General features: G+C 36.1%; 1 long non-coding RNA gene across 1 annotated transcript; it reads right to left on the reverse strand.

Annotated features, from left to right (window-relative positions):
* Positions 1 to 1087: 1087 nt before the first annotated feature.
* On the reverse strand, positions 1088 to 16734 carry LOC132711063 (uncharacterized). The gene is made up of 3 exons (XR_009621830.2): positions 16633 to 16734; positions 14939 to 15073; positions 1088 to 5726 (listed from the first exon to the last, which is right to left on the reverse strand). It is a non-coding gene; the product is annotated as an uncharacterized LOC132711063 (long non-coding RNA).
* Between the last annotated feature and the right edge of the window lie 389 nt (positions 16735 to 17123).

Raw genomic sequence — 17123 nt, forward strand, 5'->3', positions numbered from 1 at the left:
TATTTTTTAAAAAAAGTCAGAAGCATGGAGAAACTTAGTTACTATACCTTTATTCTGCACTACAAAATTTCTGGAGGTTTCGGATGGATTTAGCCATGCCAAGATTGCAAAACAAAACAAAACAAAAACAAAGTTCTGGTTTTGTTTTGTTTTAATTTCATTGATTTCTTATTCATAGAAAATGGGCAGGCCTTGTTATTTCATTGTTGGAGCAGCATGACAACTTGGTGATGCTGGCATATGAAGAAACCTCCTTTATTTTTGTAGAAGTTACCCAGAAGTTACCCAATTTTACTTTCAATTGTCATGGGTACCTGAGAAAGAACTTAGGTGTAATGCCATAACTGCAATCCCACACTTTATTTATTCATTTGATTCAATTTATATAGCTACCCATTTCAAAACTGATATACTACTACAAGTACAAAAGTGGTAAAACTCTGCTCATAACACCATGTTCAGCATCCTGCAGATTTTGACACATGCACACCTTGGACATCCCTGTCAACTTTATAGTCTAGTTAGTACTTGATGACAAATTTCTGCTTCACCTTTCCCTTAAACTGAGGTCCACCAGTTGTGCAAAACATTTCTAATTCTAATTAATCTCCAATCCTTTGTGTTTTTTTAGTCTCTTTCTAGAACTCATCTTCCATACCACTGGCATCAAAATTCTTGCAACCTGCTTCCTCTAGCTGAGTCATAGAAGAACCCTACTAATGCCTCATCCCCCTTATATTTTTAGTCCATATTATGTTTCGTTCATACTATGTTCTCATACTATGAGAATTAACACTAGACATTACACAAATGGTGAAAGGGAACTGCAAATATATCAGTCGTATGGGCTGATTATAATTCATATAAACTCCCTGTCCTTTTTTTTTTTTATGGGTTAGTTGCAGAATCTAGAGAAGACTTCAGAAACTACACTTATTTGTACTTGAACTATCACCATTGAGGCTTTTGCTGCAGAGAACAAAGAAGACATTTTGTCCTTGCTTTCATACAGAAGACTGTAAACAAACACATTGTCTTAAGAACACAGACATTTGTTAATGATGCAGAGAGATTCAATTAACAGTAAAAGTCACATAGTAAATAAATGGCAGAACCAACCCCAGAACCCAAATCTCTTGTTCTTTTATCCAGACCTCATTGATTCCCACAGTTTCAACAAAGACTTCAATTAGGTCTAACAACAAAGAGGAAAAATATCCTTCCAGTATTGACGGGGGCGGTGGAGAGAATCTCCCTGCAGCAGACTGTGTCCTTTAACATTAAGAACATTAATTAATAACATTAGTCCTAGCGCTTTATCTTCTGCATCTGTGACAAAGCAGTATATTGTTCCAACAGGATAGGGAAACATTGCTAGAGAAAAAACCATTAATGTATTACATGGGATATAAACGGGGATATAAAATTCCTATCACACAACTAATGTTCAGGAATTAGGATATCTATAGTCCAAAACCATGTGCAGATAGACAGTAGACAGTCATTTCTTTGTAGAAAGTTTCAGCTGGGATTGTGAAGGCCAGGAAACCTGATCATTTGGAGAAAGGCAGTCTATGAGCTGCTGTAATGCTTGGCTCTAAAAATGTAGATCAGAAATATAGCCTTTTTCTGATGTTGCTCTTCAATACACTTTTATTTTCATCTTGTACAAAGGACTGGTGAAAAACATTTTTGGAACAACAATCTTACACATTCAAGACCCAATTTCCATAACAATATTTGGGATCTTCTCTTCCTGTTTTGCTTGTATTTCTGTTTTTTTTTTTCATTTGAGTTTTATTGGATTTTAACAATTCTTATTCAACTCTTGTGCATGACTGTGACCATTTAAATATCATCACACTAATATTCTCCTATACTCTATATAATTTTACAAAATCTACTATCTGTTATTTCCCTTTTTTTCTATCTTCAATCCAATTATACCATTTCTCCCATATTACGTAAAAGTCCGAATCCATCTGTCCTTTCAGTTCCAATGTAATTTTATCCATCTCGGCGCAATCTAATATCTTTCTAATTATTAGATCTTTGGAGGGTGTGTTCGAACGTCTCCAACATTGCGCAAATGCCAATCTTGCCGCCATTGTCATATATAGAATAATATATGTTGTCGTTTTTTCATATTTCTTTTTCATTATTCCTAGAAGAAACAATTCTGGTATATATTCTATCTGGAAGCCTATTACATCCTGTATCCAACTATGTATTTTCATCCAATTTTTTTTTGTTGCAGAGCCTTGGTATTTCTATTAAAACGCTATTAGAATTTATTCCGCATTTTGAATAAATTCTAAATTTATTCTAAATTTTAATCCATTAAAATTTTGTGATGCATTTTAAAAAGCTCGAAGCACTGCTCCAGGAGAGACACATGTTCCAGAGGCTGTGGAAGACCTCACAGTTCTCCACATTGACTCCCTGTTGTGAGGGCTTGGCTTAGGCCCCTCAGATGGAGGCATCAGGGCTGATGCTAAAAAGAGTCACCCTAGCATTTCCTTTATGGAGATATGGGACTGTAAGTGGGGAGACATCAGTCCTACTTCATGAAGAGGCTGAGCTTGGACTGGAAAAAATAAGTGCCCATTGGGAAAAGAAATATTAAAAAGCTACACAGGGGCAACAATTTCAGAAAGGATTAGCCCAAGACATGTTACAACTTTTTGTAAAGGATTGAATCAAGTCGCCATTGTCTGGGATGCACAGATATAAATTCCTTGAATAGTTGATTGGTGCCTGTAAAGCAGCGGTCCCCAACCTTTGTAGCTTGGCAGCCCAGCTGAGGGAGGATACGGGAACTGGGGAACCTGAGCAGTGTGTCAGCACCTGAGCATGCATGCACATCGCAACTTGCGGAAGTGGCAGGCTGGCGCGCATGTGCACACAGCTCAACTTGTGTAAATTGAGCTGCGTCTGCATGTGGACACATGCTAGTCTGCCACTCGTGCAAGTTGAGCTGCACGCGTGCACATGCCTGCTGGCCTGCCACTCAGGTGGCCCAGTTTAGAAAAAACCATGGCCTGGAAGTGGGCTGAAGCCCGGGGTTGGGGATTCCTGCTATAAAAGACAGCATCTTCCAGTGCATTGGAAGGCAGCAGACAAATCTGAAGGCCATAAACCACTTTGCTTGTCTACCTAGCATTTTCCCTCTGATACCTTCTTATCATGCTGGCATATACCTGTTTGTATAGACATATCCTTTTCAATCCTAGAAAATTCAGCATTTCATACAGGTTCCCAATGGTTGCTGGATTAGGTGCTGATTATCTACAGTTGCTTAATTTTAGCAGGAAGTGCTACAGCTTTTGCTGACTCAATGCATGCTTTGGACCAGATGAATTTGGATACATTCCAGAAGAACTCTCTTCTTCTTGTGAAAAGACACTCCATGAAAAATCTATAAATATTTAAAAGCCGGTTATTCCCCCCCCTTCCCCTCAAAAACTGTTACTCCAAATCAGAGGTGGGCAATTTATTTTGAGTTGGGGATTGCCCTTGGTCTCTAAGTAGTTCATTGAGGCAATTTCAAAATTGTAAGGGGCAGGCAAATTAAGTTTACACTTAATTATTTAAATATAAGTAGCATTATTCTTTCCAGTCATGTATTCAAGGTCACATTAATATCTTCAGTTTGGTAACAAGTTGAGATCACTATAGACCCTACCTAAGTTTTCTGGGGGTTGCATTTGGAGTTAGGGGGTACAGCTCTGGGGTAAGTCATCTTTTATTCATAATAATTCTAACAAGGCTGAACATAGACCCAGTGCATATGTATGATTGATCCAATGTTAATTTAACTTTAAAAGAAATGTTTATTCTTACACAGAATAGCATTGACTAACATATGCTATCAAGAACTAAACATGTGTCCCTTTAGGTATCTTATAGATTTGAATAAGTTCAACTTTTCCATTGGAGAGTTGTGATGGTAAGAATAGTCGAAGGAAAGTGAGAAAAGGGTTTAACATTTGGAAATATACCAGTTTGTTCATATGGTGCGGGTAAAATAATTTATTTTGGCAGTTATGTCTATATCTGCTATGTCAAAAACACACCGGTTTTAAAATGTGTAACAGTCACTATTGTAACTTTTTAAACTGTCCTGAAGATTTTCCTGGAAGTACAATAATCCCACTTCACCCTAAACAGAAACCATACTTCCCATAACTCATTTCTCCTACTGATATGCTAAATATGGAATAATTTTCCAAATACGAAATATTGAAACATTTAAAATTTGGAAATACATCTCTCTACTTCCTGGCTTTGGTTTATGAATATGCTAATATTTCTATAGGGTAATCCCAACTACACAATTTATGTTCAAGGAAATGTCACTAAATAACAAATGCCTTAGGATAGGATGTCACCTACAATCACATGTCAGAATTCCAAAAGCTTGACTTGGTACTCCAATATCTAATCAGAATGGGCATAAATCTAAATTTAGCATTTAGTATTTAACTTATTTGTGCCACATGTTGACAGGTATCATCTTCTACCATTACTAGAGAAGGCTTAAGAGGTTAATCATCTGGCAACAAGTATCATAAACATATACACATAAACAATTATTGCAGCAAAACATTTTTTTCAAGAAAATCTCATCAGAAATAAAACAGTATTTGACACAGGCACAAATAATGCATTAAAACCTTTTTTTAAAACTAAAATTATTCTCACACTTTTGTTCAAATACTATGCCACAGAGGTTTACAAATCTACACAAACAGAAAAACAATAGAATCACACACATAAGAAAAAAATAATGACAAAATATGTCTAAACCCTAGAAAACATTTGCTCTCATAAATTGTTCTTTCTTTATTAGTGCAAGTATATTGAACTCTCAAGAAATTACAGTATGATTTAATTTTTTGTAGATCTGATAAGAACTTAATTGACTTTGCAATTGGTAAAAAATATTCTGTCCAATTTTGCTTGCCATATTGGATGCAAAATCAGCAGTTTGTCTTATGGAAAATAATGCAGGAGTCAAATTCAGATAAATCTAAAGATGGAAGATTTTTGGCTTTACCTTTTCTGAGGTGGCATGGCAATTCGGAAGCACTTTAAAAATTTCTATAGATGAAAAATAAGATATGGATGCAACATAGTTTGTTAGGTTCGTGTGTAATTCTTTCTTTCTTATTCTCTGTCAGAAATGTTCATTGCTGGTTACAAAATCTTTCCATGCCATTACATGATATCATTTGGTAAAGATGGGTATTTGGTGTTCTCCAATTTGATCAACTTTTTCTGGTGAGGGATTGCTATCCCCTTCATTTATACCCGCTCCCATATGAGGTTATGATGTCTTCAAGTAAACAATAAATTAACTAATATATAAAAATCCACATAATATGTTTTAAACTTCCAAATGAATCAGTTCTATTTGAGCTAGTCAATGGTTGGGATTTTGTGCATTATACTCCAAATCATCTGCAAAGTACCAGGTAGACTACCCTCCTTCTTGTGGTCTCATGTTTGGAAGAAGAGGTCATCTTGATCCATTTAAATTGCATGCCAGCATCTGAGCCACAGACCTGTAGAGAATCTTGGCTGCATAAATCAGGGCACTTACTAGATGGCAACAAAAAAACATAGGCACCACCTCTGACTTTTTGGTAGCTCCAAGTTCCTTTCCTGATGTGAGCCAAAGACTTCATATGCACCCTTACTTCATGTTCATCTACCATACGTATCTGAGAGACAAAGTAAAGTTCAATTTAATATAAAATTTTGTATCAAAACAATGATTTTAGAAAACTGGCTTTTTTTTCTTTTGATAGTGTATAACTTTTCTCTCTTTGCCGTATATAGTGACTTTAATAGTTTTTCTTTGGGACCCCCTCCTTCTTGCAGATGTTAGATGGTTACAATTTTCATCTGCTATTGTTGGGAGTTTGTTTTGAACTTTTAATGCAAGCAATGTCTGAACTGGGGTGGCAAACACTTCACTAGAGAAACTTCAAAAGGATTCAAACAACAACCCCATGCTAGATAAAGAAGCCAAAACCAAAATATTTTTTTAAAAAAACAAAAAACAGAGCTTGGAAAAGTAAAAGCCAAAAAATAAAATAACAACAGCATCTATCACTGTCAAAGAGAAAAGTTGATATGGAGACAATAGTAAGTGAATCCACTGAGAAGGTAATGGACGGGATCAGCCATATTTATCTGTTAAACAAATGATACTGCGTGCTTCTTCTCTTCCTCTAACCTCTTCTGAAGGATTACGGGATAATCTGGAACAGATTCTTGTGATGTAGTTAAAAGATACAAGGAGGGAGGACAGCAAGAGACCACTTCATATGAAAATATGAATGTTGTCCAATGTTACAGAATTAGTTTGTTGTATGATGGAGTTTTATGAAGGATTAGGTTATGACTAAACCTTTCCACTGAATAGCAAGGGTTATTAGGTCAGATAATTGTTTAATTCTGATGTGATTCCAATTATTCTGAAAGCATACAACAGGCCCCTTTTACAAGCTACTTCTCCTCTAATTTTCACAGATGCTTCACATATTATAAGTTTATTTTGTAAAAATAATGGCTATGTGTATCACATATTTATAGTTTAATATCTAGAGGGCCCAATGAATGGATGTGCCATTAGGGATATCTTCTAAGAAAGAGCCTATGAGTACAAACATTGGTGGAAACCATAAAATTATCTGTATAATATTTCTGCGAACAGTCATACACCAATTCCTCAACTGATCCTCACAAGCATACTAGAACTTTAACTATTAAATGGAAGACTTTCAAACAAATCCATGGGTATGAGAAAGGAAAGTGGTGACATTTTTAAAAACGATGACACTGCATCATCTGGGAATTTCTAGGATAGCTGAATGACAACCAATTGCTTATCAAACGGCATTATGAGAAACCCAATTCATTAGATTAGTCAACTATGTTCATTATGAATTTTCAGAAACTGTTCAGATTGATAATACGTGAAAAGCAAAGCCTGGATTACTTCACTCCACTGCTCCACTCCCATCCACCTACATATTTTTCAGAACATGGAACTGACAGCATCAAGTGAATTGATGACTTGGCATTGGGTGTTGTGAAATACAATATCAGTTAACATGAACAGATTCAGAAAAGGAGAAAGTATTGTAAACTCAACTCCTAATGACAACTCTTGAATTACTTGTCAAGCAGCCATTTCTACTAAATCAATACAAAATGATGGACTTTTGAGACGCAAGTTGTGTAGCTGTATAACATCTAAGTTTGTCCATTAATACCAACACATACATAATTTAATTTTTTTTAAAAAAATATTGCCTTTATTTATTTAGGCTTTGGGGTCACATTTCATAAATTAATCTTTACTTGCATTGTCATTTAGAAGTTTATATTTATTTATATCAGAATATAGTTTCTGATTGTACCTTTTATTTTTATATATTTTCATAATTTTGATGATTACATATATGTTGTCACTTGTAAATTCTTACAACTGACGTGACATAAAAGCATTCATAATTATCACCCATAAGCTATCACAGTTTCCTAAGTAATTAGGAAATTGTGATTGTTTATCACAGGTACTGGAAAAATATGCTCCATAAACAACAAACCTGAAAGTTGAAACCTGTGATATTATCAAGAATATCATGGTGTTATATCAGTGGTAAATATAGGGCAACCTACAGAACTTAAGAATTCTCTTATTCTGTGAAGAGATCTTTTAGCATTTCCTGGTATTGAGCAGAAACTTTTGAGTGAGACAATGAAATAACAAGTATTTAAACTTATTCTAAATCAATTGCCTTTGTTTATTTATACAGTTTATAAACTTTATAGGCTGGTTGACTCCTAATGACTCTAGGAAGCTTACAGTGAAGATACTTACATTGTATTGTAGGACTGTGAAAGCCACATTAATAGGGATAGAGTATTATCGTCAGATTCCTTTTAAAGATAGTAGCAAAAGCAAAGGTCAATATGTTTGAGATTTATTATACCCCATATTGGGATGATTATTGACGCAAAATATACCACTCTCCAATTTCTCTGGTTTACTTTTATTCCTCCTCCCACCCATTGCAAATCCTACCAATGTGTTTTTTTAAAAATCACTAAGCATTGAGAAGCTCACAGCACAGCTTCCAGGAAGTATACATTTTATCATGAATTAACTAATTTAAGTACCATAGAATTTAATTTTCAACTTAATCTTCTAGTTTGGAATTAGAATTAGCTTCTCTGATGCCTTGGTACTAATATTAAATAGTAATATCTCTGCCATTTCATATGGAAATCAGAAAAAAGTTGGGCTACAATGTCTGAGAGGTGATACTATCTGTTTATAGTCATTGTTTTTGTACTTGCTGCATAATAGCTTCTAGTTCTCATTTGCTATGAATTGCCAGTGATTGTGAGCCAAGCTCCATACAGGCCTACTTCCCCCTTCCCCCAGTTTTCAACACTTCTAGTTCAGAAATAAGAATAATTGGTTAATTGATCACTGTGAGGAAAAAAACACCACTCCACATTTCAAAGACTATTAGACATGAATTTATATCACTGAATACACTGAAAAACCATTACATTTAATAGATAAACTATTTGCAAACTGCCTTTGAATGAAGGGCAATAAAACAAAAGTCTCAGCAGAACTTTTCCTTAGACATCTCTTAGGGTCTTAAGAAAGCCCATTTCCAAACACATTATTTTATTATGGTTATGTATAGTTCCCAAACTTATTTCTTAATTCTTCAAAATTAAATTTGTGGATTTTATCAATTGTTTTGGGTTTTGGCTTCATTGTAGAACTTTGGTTAGCTCATTGCTCTGTGTTTTACTCAGAAAGATTCTATAGAAACCAGCTCTTAGTGTCACAATATTTTGCTGAATCTCTCAAGGTGCTTCATAAGCAAACTTAGGCAACACCTGTTGGGTGTGGTTTTATGCCACAGTATCACTACACCCTTAACAGAGGGATTCAAAGTAGTCAGCAGTCCAGTCCTACTATTCTTGTATTATATGAGTAATTTCTGAGGACCAAATATATAATGATGCAGTAATTGTAATCTATTTAAGTCTTATTAGGCCACTTTTTTAAAAAAAGACCCAACAACCACAAACCTCAATCATCTAGTGGTACATAAAGAAAATTGTTTTAACTCAGATAGCTTTTACTTCCCCATAAGGTTTATTTTAATTTTGGGAAATTTCAGTAGCAAATGAAGATATCCAATTGCTAAAGTAGTACAGTGCTCGACTAGCTAAAAGAGGAAAGAGATGCCAGGAAGTAGAGTTGAGTTCCAATCTATGTGATGAATTTTATATGATGAATTTTCATAGATTAAATCAAAGTTACATTTTAATTACCTTTGAGACTTCCCGAAGGCAAAACTATACATGTGATACTTGATTCATAATTATTATAGAGAAGAATTTGAAGATTTAGACTGTTCTCATCCTTTGTTTTTTTCCATCCATGTTATCTCTAGAGTCCATAAAGATTTTAGGCAGTAGATTAATTGGATGGATAACAAATGACCTTGAACTACTGCCATTTCTGTGTTCTGGACTACAGTTGGTCCAGAACACAGCCGCGCGAGCTGTCGTGGGTGCACCTAGGTACATCCACATTACACCAATTCTCTGCGAGCTGCACTAGCTCCCTATTGGTCTCCGGTCACAATTCAAGGTGTTGGGTATTACCTTTAAAGCCCTACATGGCTCAGGGCAAGGGTATCTTCGAGACCGCCTTCTACCGCATAGCTCCCAGCGACCGGTAAGGTCCCACAGATTGGTCTCCTCCTCCCCCGTCAGCTAAACAATGCCGGCTGGAGGGCCCGCGGGGGAGGGCCTTCTCTGTGGCTGCCCCAGCTCTCTGGAACCAGTTACCTCCTGAGGTCCGGACCATCCCCACCCTATTGGCCTTCCAAGAAGCGGTGAAGACCTGGCTTTTCTGGCAGGCCTGGGGCGCTCTTGCGATCCAGTGAGATCCACCCATGAATGGTATGAATGAGTTTTAATGTTTTTAATGGTTTTAATTTTTAAATGGTTTTTATTAGGATTTTAAATGTATTGTGAGCTGCCCTGAGTCTTCGGCATATAAATTGAATTAAATTGAAATTGAAATTGAAATTTTATTTTCTAGGTGCATCAAAACAAGGTGACACTGGTGTACCCAATTCTGGTGTCTCACATTTGAAATTCATTCAAGCAAATTCAGAAACATGGACCTATGGATATTCACTGACTACTATTTGTTGATCAAGTAACAAAAAGTAGGTTTGAACTCCTGAAGTCATAACTGAAAGGTTAAGATGTATGACAAACTAAGAAACTCTTCATTCAAATATTCAAAGCTTCATATGCTTCCTTTTGAAAGGACTATATGAAAATTTATAGCCTTATATTTGCTTACTACAACTGGGCTGAGGTATATTTTAAAGAAAGATTTTAATGAACTTAAGCCTGCCTGCTTTACTGGATAATAAATTTATCCAGATATTTGATTGGATCTGAAATAAGAATCAGGTGGGGATTACAGTTAATGATTGTGAAATCTGTTTCTTTTAATATCTTGTTTCTTTTTATATCTCATGATTCAAAGGATATGTTAAACACAACATCTTAAATTATTAATGTTTCTGTCACTGTTGTCAAATAATAAAACCACTCTCTGTTTATAATTGTCTTTAAACATCCTTATATAGTGATTTATTATAATGCAAATGTTATGAAAGCTACAATAAGGGATTGATAGATTTCTACATAGAGGATTTAAATATAGCAACATATGTGCCATATCTTAAAGTCTCCTAACATCACAGCCCCATTCAAGAAGATCAGGAAGAAAATGTTCTGTAATCACTGTGATTTGACAGAATGTTCATGGTTTTCAAAATTGAGATTTAAATACTGAAACACTGACATCTAAATCAACACAATAGAAATGATGGAACAATATGCAGACTTGTGGGATTAAAATTAATATGCATAACTACCCTGTGTTACCCTGTCACTCTCTTGCTACATATCAGTGTAAATCTTATATTGTTTTAACCACTCTATCCACCTGATGAAGTGAGCTATAGTTCACCAAAAGCTTGTGCTAGTAATAAAAATAATTATTAAATTATTAATTATAATTTGTTAGACTGAAACGGTGCTACCTTCTTGTGTTTTCTCAATCCTTTCCTTATCTAGAAAAGACATTAAAAAAGAAAAGACATAACTTGACCACTTCTACCCGGTACTGCCAAGAGTACAGTATATCTTCATTAAACATTGCCTGTTGATATTGAAATATGTGCAAATTTTTCTGTGCTACTTTGGTTAGAGTCAATGTATCAAAAAGAAATATTTTTTAAAAAAACTTTTAAAAGGCTGTTATGAAGAGGAAATGAAGGCATTTTCCATATACAGTAGATATTCTTAAAATGTTAACATTTATTCACAGTCCAATGAATGGTGCTAATATTTACCTCATAGGACAGTGATGGCTAACCTTTTTGCCATCGCATGCCAAAAGTGGGGGGAGTGTGGGGGTGGGACGCAGGTACCTGTACCCACCCCAAAAATTCAATACCCCCTGTGCCCTGCCCCCCCGCGCATGCACACATGGCCCCCCTACGGTCCCCCCACTTTTGGCACGTGATGGCAAAAAGGTTACTGGTGGGCTCTGTAGGCCCGTTTTTCACCCTACCCAGGCTCCAGAGGCTTTCTTGGAGCCTGGGGATGGTGAAAATGGCCTTCCCCACCATCCCCAGAGGCCCTCTGGAGGCCAGAAATGGCCCGTTTCCTAACTTCTGGTGGGCACAGAAGGCCTGAAAATCAGCTGGCCAGCATACACATGCACACTGGAGCTGAGCTAGGGCAAAACTCGTGTGCCCACAGATATGGCTCCGCATGCAACCTGTTGCATACATACCATAGGTTCGCCATCATGGTCATAGGACATTGGCTTGAAAACACAAGTGGATATTTTGCAAAGTGCATGGGAACTGCATGAGTTCTGACTCACAGGGAAATGGGTTGTAACAATTGGATCTACATCTTGGATTTACAATTGCCCATATCATTAAGCTCTACTGTTCAAGCTTTGCTACCTGGGAGATTTCCAGAGTCTACATATGGACTGTAAATCCATGTACAACTACAATTAGCATGTACCGTGTAACTATAATGTACAAATGGTACCCTAAAGCCAAGTAATAATGGTCTAGTGATTAACTGCAGTATTCCTGTCTTGTATCTTGGAGTTGATGGGCAGCTGTTTAAATGTAAAGCATTAAAAACACAATTGGTGGGGAATAATCTTTTGCATAGATTATAATTTTCACCTCCAATTAAAAGTTCCATAATTCCATAAGAGCGATGAAGAATGTTAAATATTGCATTGCGAAACTCTTCTGAAAATGGGAACATGGTTTTCAGTACCATGACTATTTATAAACCTCTTGTTTATAAATTTCTGGCCTACCATTGCTATTTTTCAAGGCTTCGTTTGATCTTTCCTTCTTCAGACAGTTTAAAGTTAAATGAGTGTCTCCTGCAAGTCTTTCAAAGCTTCCTGGTATTTATATATTTGTGAATTTCAACAAAGAGATTCAATTTGGCTGAGGTATAATTAGATCAATGATAACTTCTCAAGCCTTTTCATTTTTAATTCTAAGATCTACAGACCTGTTTCTTTGACTCATAAATACAATGCCTGCTGACGTTAAGAGAAACCACAGCTTCTATTTAAAAACACTGTAATATTATTCCCTCAAGTCTCTGTTGTTATTTTTCAGGACAATCTCTTCCTTACCTGGAAATTTATGTGCTGCTGATTTAATTGGCTAAAAATTTATCCCTAACCTTTGTCCTGATTGATGTTTATATCATCCACATTGGGAAACACCATAGGCTTTAGCTGTCCCATAAGGGTTTTCATTTGTTCTGGGTGGAATATGTTTATATCATTGCTGTAGGGGAATTTTAAATATGAAACAATAGACCATCAGAGATGAAATAAGCAAAGCCATAGTTTGGTTTCTAAGCAGAGTCCTGCAAAGCAGGTATCAAGTTTGGCCCAACAGCTTCAAACTCTATGTGAAGAACTGTTTCCTGTGCTTCAGAACTGAGGAATGCTATAAGAAAGAGGTTCCAATGAAGGTTATTAGTTTGTAATATTTCTAAGCTGCCCAATGAGAAGAGTTCCCTTTGGAGGTTACAGAATAACTTTTAAAATAAACACAATTAAACAATTACAACATAATAAGTGGTGCAAGGAGGATATAATTAAGATTTAATGTATTAAAATATAATCATAGACCAAAAAAACCCATATTAATCAACCAAGTATAATATGACTACTTAAAATAATTTTAAAAGAACTAACTATGGAAATCCATCTAGAGTGACATAGCATATGTGTTGTTATTTTTCTGATGCAAAACAAGCTCCCATCAAACAGTTTGTAAGTATTCAGTTGTTTTACTATTTGTATCCTGGCCTCTCTTCGTATTGTAACCATATTACATTAATTTACTATAATTGCAATATCTTCTGGTATACTACTGAATGGATAATTGGGAAGAGCAAGAACAGCAGAGAAGTGTGATTGTATCCCAATTTGATTGATAATCCAAAAATGGCTCTACTCAGGGCCAATTCCAGACTGTTTGGGCAAATGAGATCTCCAGAATTAACAGTACTAATTTGAAAAAGTGTAATATTTAGGTATTAAACAACTAATTCCCACAACACTATCAAACTATCTAGTAAGGCTATATTACTATTATTTTTCTCGTCTTTCTTATTATCTATCTCCTTATCTTCTTATAATTTTGTTGCTTGTATTTTACAATTTCTATTGTTTTATTGAGTACCCTAGTATCATTTATGTTGATTGCTTATTTAGTATCCTATGACTGTCATTAAGTGTTGTATTTTATGATTAAGATGAATGTATTTTTACGATGACTATGATAATGATTTATCACTTATTGCTTGTATGTACACTGAGAGTTTATGCACCGGAGACAAATTTCTTGTGTGTCCAAATATACTTGGCTAATAAAGAATTCTATTTTATCTAACCAACTTTGACTGATTTGGCAATGCTAAGCAATATCAGAGCCTTGTGTTACTTGGAGGAAGAGGTTATTTTTTCCAGAGTTTATACTTTGGTTTTCAAAATATGTTAATATTTTTCTAAGTTACTCCTGCAGCTGTTGTTTTTCACTGTTTGCTTTTCTCAGATTGTCTTTTGAGGTTGTTTTTAACATGTTTTATTCTTTTTGGGGGGTTTCAACCTCAATTTTGTGAATTGTCCAAAGAATTTCAGCTGTAAGGTGGCAATCAAAAAGTAATTCAAGTAAGTAAAATGGAATTGTTTGATCCCATTTAATAAGCTTTGAAATGTACCACACTTTCTATGATTTGGCAAAGTTAACTTTTAGTGTTGAAAACTGGTTGTTTTTGCTGTGTTTTGTTTCAAGCAGCCTTAATAAACATGGGTTTTTGGTTGCTGTTCTGCTTCTCATCATCAGTAACTTTAGTTGCTCTAAGGTTAGAGTGCATTGCGGCCTTAGAACTTCGACATAACATATTCAGTGGGTCTTTCATGGATAAAATCATAAAGGACTTCTTCTTATGACAATAGCTAGGCACAGCATGAAATCATTAGTTTTCATTGAAAAGACATTAATTCCCTTTACTTGAGATTCTGTATTTTGTTGTTGCTTTGTATATTCATTGCTTGGGTATGATTTTTGTTTGGTATATTGTTTTCTTACAGCTAGCTACGGTATTAATACTTTACATTATTACTTTAATACATTAATACTTTATTATTCCCTGGCAGAAATAATGCAAATGATGCTTGGAGATATTTTAAAAAATATTAGACATATATTTTTTATATGTCCATGGGTGTCAAACTCACCACGTCACGTTGATGTCATGTGACGTATCACAATGTTTTTTGCCTTCCTGGAACTGGGGTAGGCGTGGCCTGTGTGTGACGTATCCGGCCTGTGGGCCACCCAGTTTGACAACCCTGCTCTAGTCACTCAAGATCCTATTTAGAAGGCAAGTAAAAAAAAAAAAAAGTGTCTATTTAGAAAACTATGCACATGAATAATATGATCAGTGACACCTATTGTGATGGATTCATTTATTTTTATCTCAATAGGATAATATCAATCTTCTCAGGTAAACCAGAATCATTGTCCATTTTTGTAAATAAGACTATTGGTCACTTCCTAAGGCTGGCCTACAGAAATTCTGACTGAGAGGGGATTTCTTCCAGACAGTACAAATCACAACTTTTTCTTTAAGCTGTTATACTAGTTCTTTAGCTACATTGTAAAATATAATCCATTGATTCACTACAAGGTCCATGAAGTAGAAAAGTAAACCATAAACCAGTCCCTTTCTAGATCGGGACTCCATACACACAGTCACTCATGCCCTCGTCACCTCCCGCCTGGACTATTGTAATGCTCTCTACATGGAGCTCCCCTTGAGGAGCACCCGGAGCCTCCAACTAGCGCAGAGTGCGGCTGCGCAGGTGGTTATGGGAGCAGCATGGCGCTCCCGTGTGATACCTCTCCTGCGCGAGCTGCACTGGCTCCTGGTGGTCTTCCGGGTGCGCTTCAAGGTTTTGGTTACCACCTTTAGAGCGCTCCATGGCTTAGGACCTGGTTATTTATGGGACCGCCTACTACCGCAAACAGCGTCCCACTGGCCGGTACGCTCTCATAGAGAGGGGCTCCTCCAGGTGCTGTCAGCCAAGCAGTGTTGACTGGTGACCCCCAGGGGGAGGGCCTTCTCTGTGGGGGCACCCACTATCTGGAACGAGCTCCCCCCGGAGATACGGAGGATCCTGGATCTGCGCACTTTCCGCCGTGCTCTTAAGACCCTCCTATTCCAGCAAGCCGGCCTGGCCTAATTTTCTCCCCTTTCTTTTAAATTTTTAAACTGAAATTTTAATTTGTTTTAAATTATTGGGATTTTTAATTGTCTTGGGCTAAATTATTTAATTTGGTTTTAAATTGTTTCTAACTTTTGTATTTCTGTATTTTACTCTGTGCCTGTTCATCACCCTGAGTCCTTCAGGAGTAGGGCGGTATACAAATTTAATAAAACATAAACAAACAAACAAACAAACATAAATAACTAGCTTAATAAATCTGAGGTCAGATTTATTAAATAATATGTGGTCAGCATTTAACCTGCCTCTGAAGTTCTTTTTTAAAAATTATTTTTTTGATAATTTTGTTTGTTAACTTAAATTGCTGCTTCTGCAGCAATTTAACAGTGGCAACCTATCAATTCAACAGTGAAAATTCTACCTCAGTAAAGAAAACTATTTTAACTAAAACAGAAGTTTCTCTAACAGAGAAACTCAGGCTAGGAGACTTATGTACTAAATAGGTACAATTTTATAGACAGTGCTGAAAAGTTCATAAAGATGACAGAATGAAGTTTTCTTTCTGAGAAGGATGTTTATAAATATTATGTCATTATCAAAACCAGCTTCTTCCTGCTTCTCATCTCCCTTCATTTGACACCACGGCAAGCAAAACCTGGCACTGAATCAAGTTTTGAGAACTCTTTTCTTCCATGTCCACTTACCCCAAAGGTGATTCTCCGGATGTTCCAAACTGGGTTTAAGGATGTTGGATGTTCTGCATCCATCTTTCAGATAAGTATTAGATTTATTGGCTAAGTAGGCAGCAACCTCTGCAGAGGGACAAAAAGAGGTAGGGTGATGTCAAGTGGTGTTGTGCCATTGCAACACAAGCCCCTCCCTTTTCTTCATGCATTGCATCATCACATGCATGCATAAAAGACATAGAGTTTGCAGCATATAGCGGCAATACTGCTTTTAACATTTAATGAAAGCATTGGCAGCTTTCAAATGCTTTTGTAAGTAGGCATGGGAGATCAACAATGTGCCTTGTGGGTGAAGTAGATAAACATGTTTGACTCCAGCCATGGAAAATTTATGTTGCTAATTTTTGTAGATTAAAAATATAAGATCAGACTGGTTCAGCATTCAAACTCTTAGTAGACAGTCCTATTTCAACACACAAACATCCTGCAAGAGAGATATGAGACCCCTT

This window comes from Pantherophis guttatus, chromosome 1 (genome assembly GCF_059756535.1).
Source record: "Pantherophis guttatus breed Tessera chromosome 1, ASM5975653v1, whole genome shotgun sequence".
NCBI lineage: Eukaryota > Metazoa > Chordata > Lepidosauria > Squamata > Colubridae > Pantherophis > Pantherophis guttatus.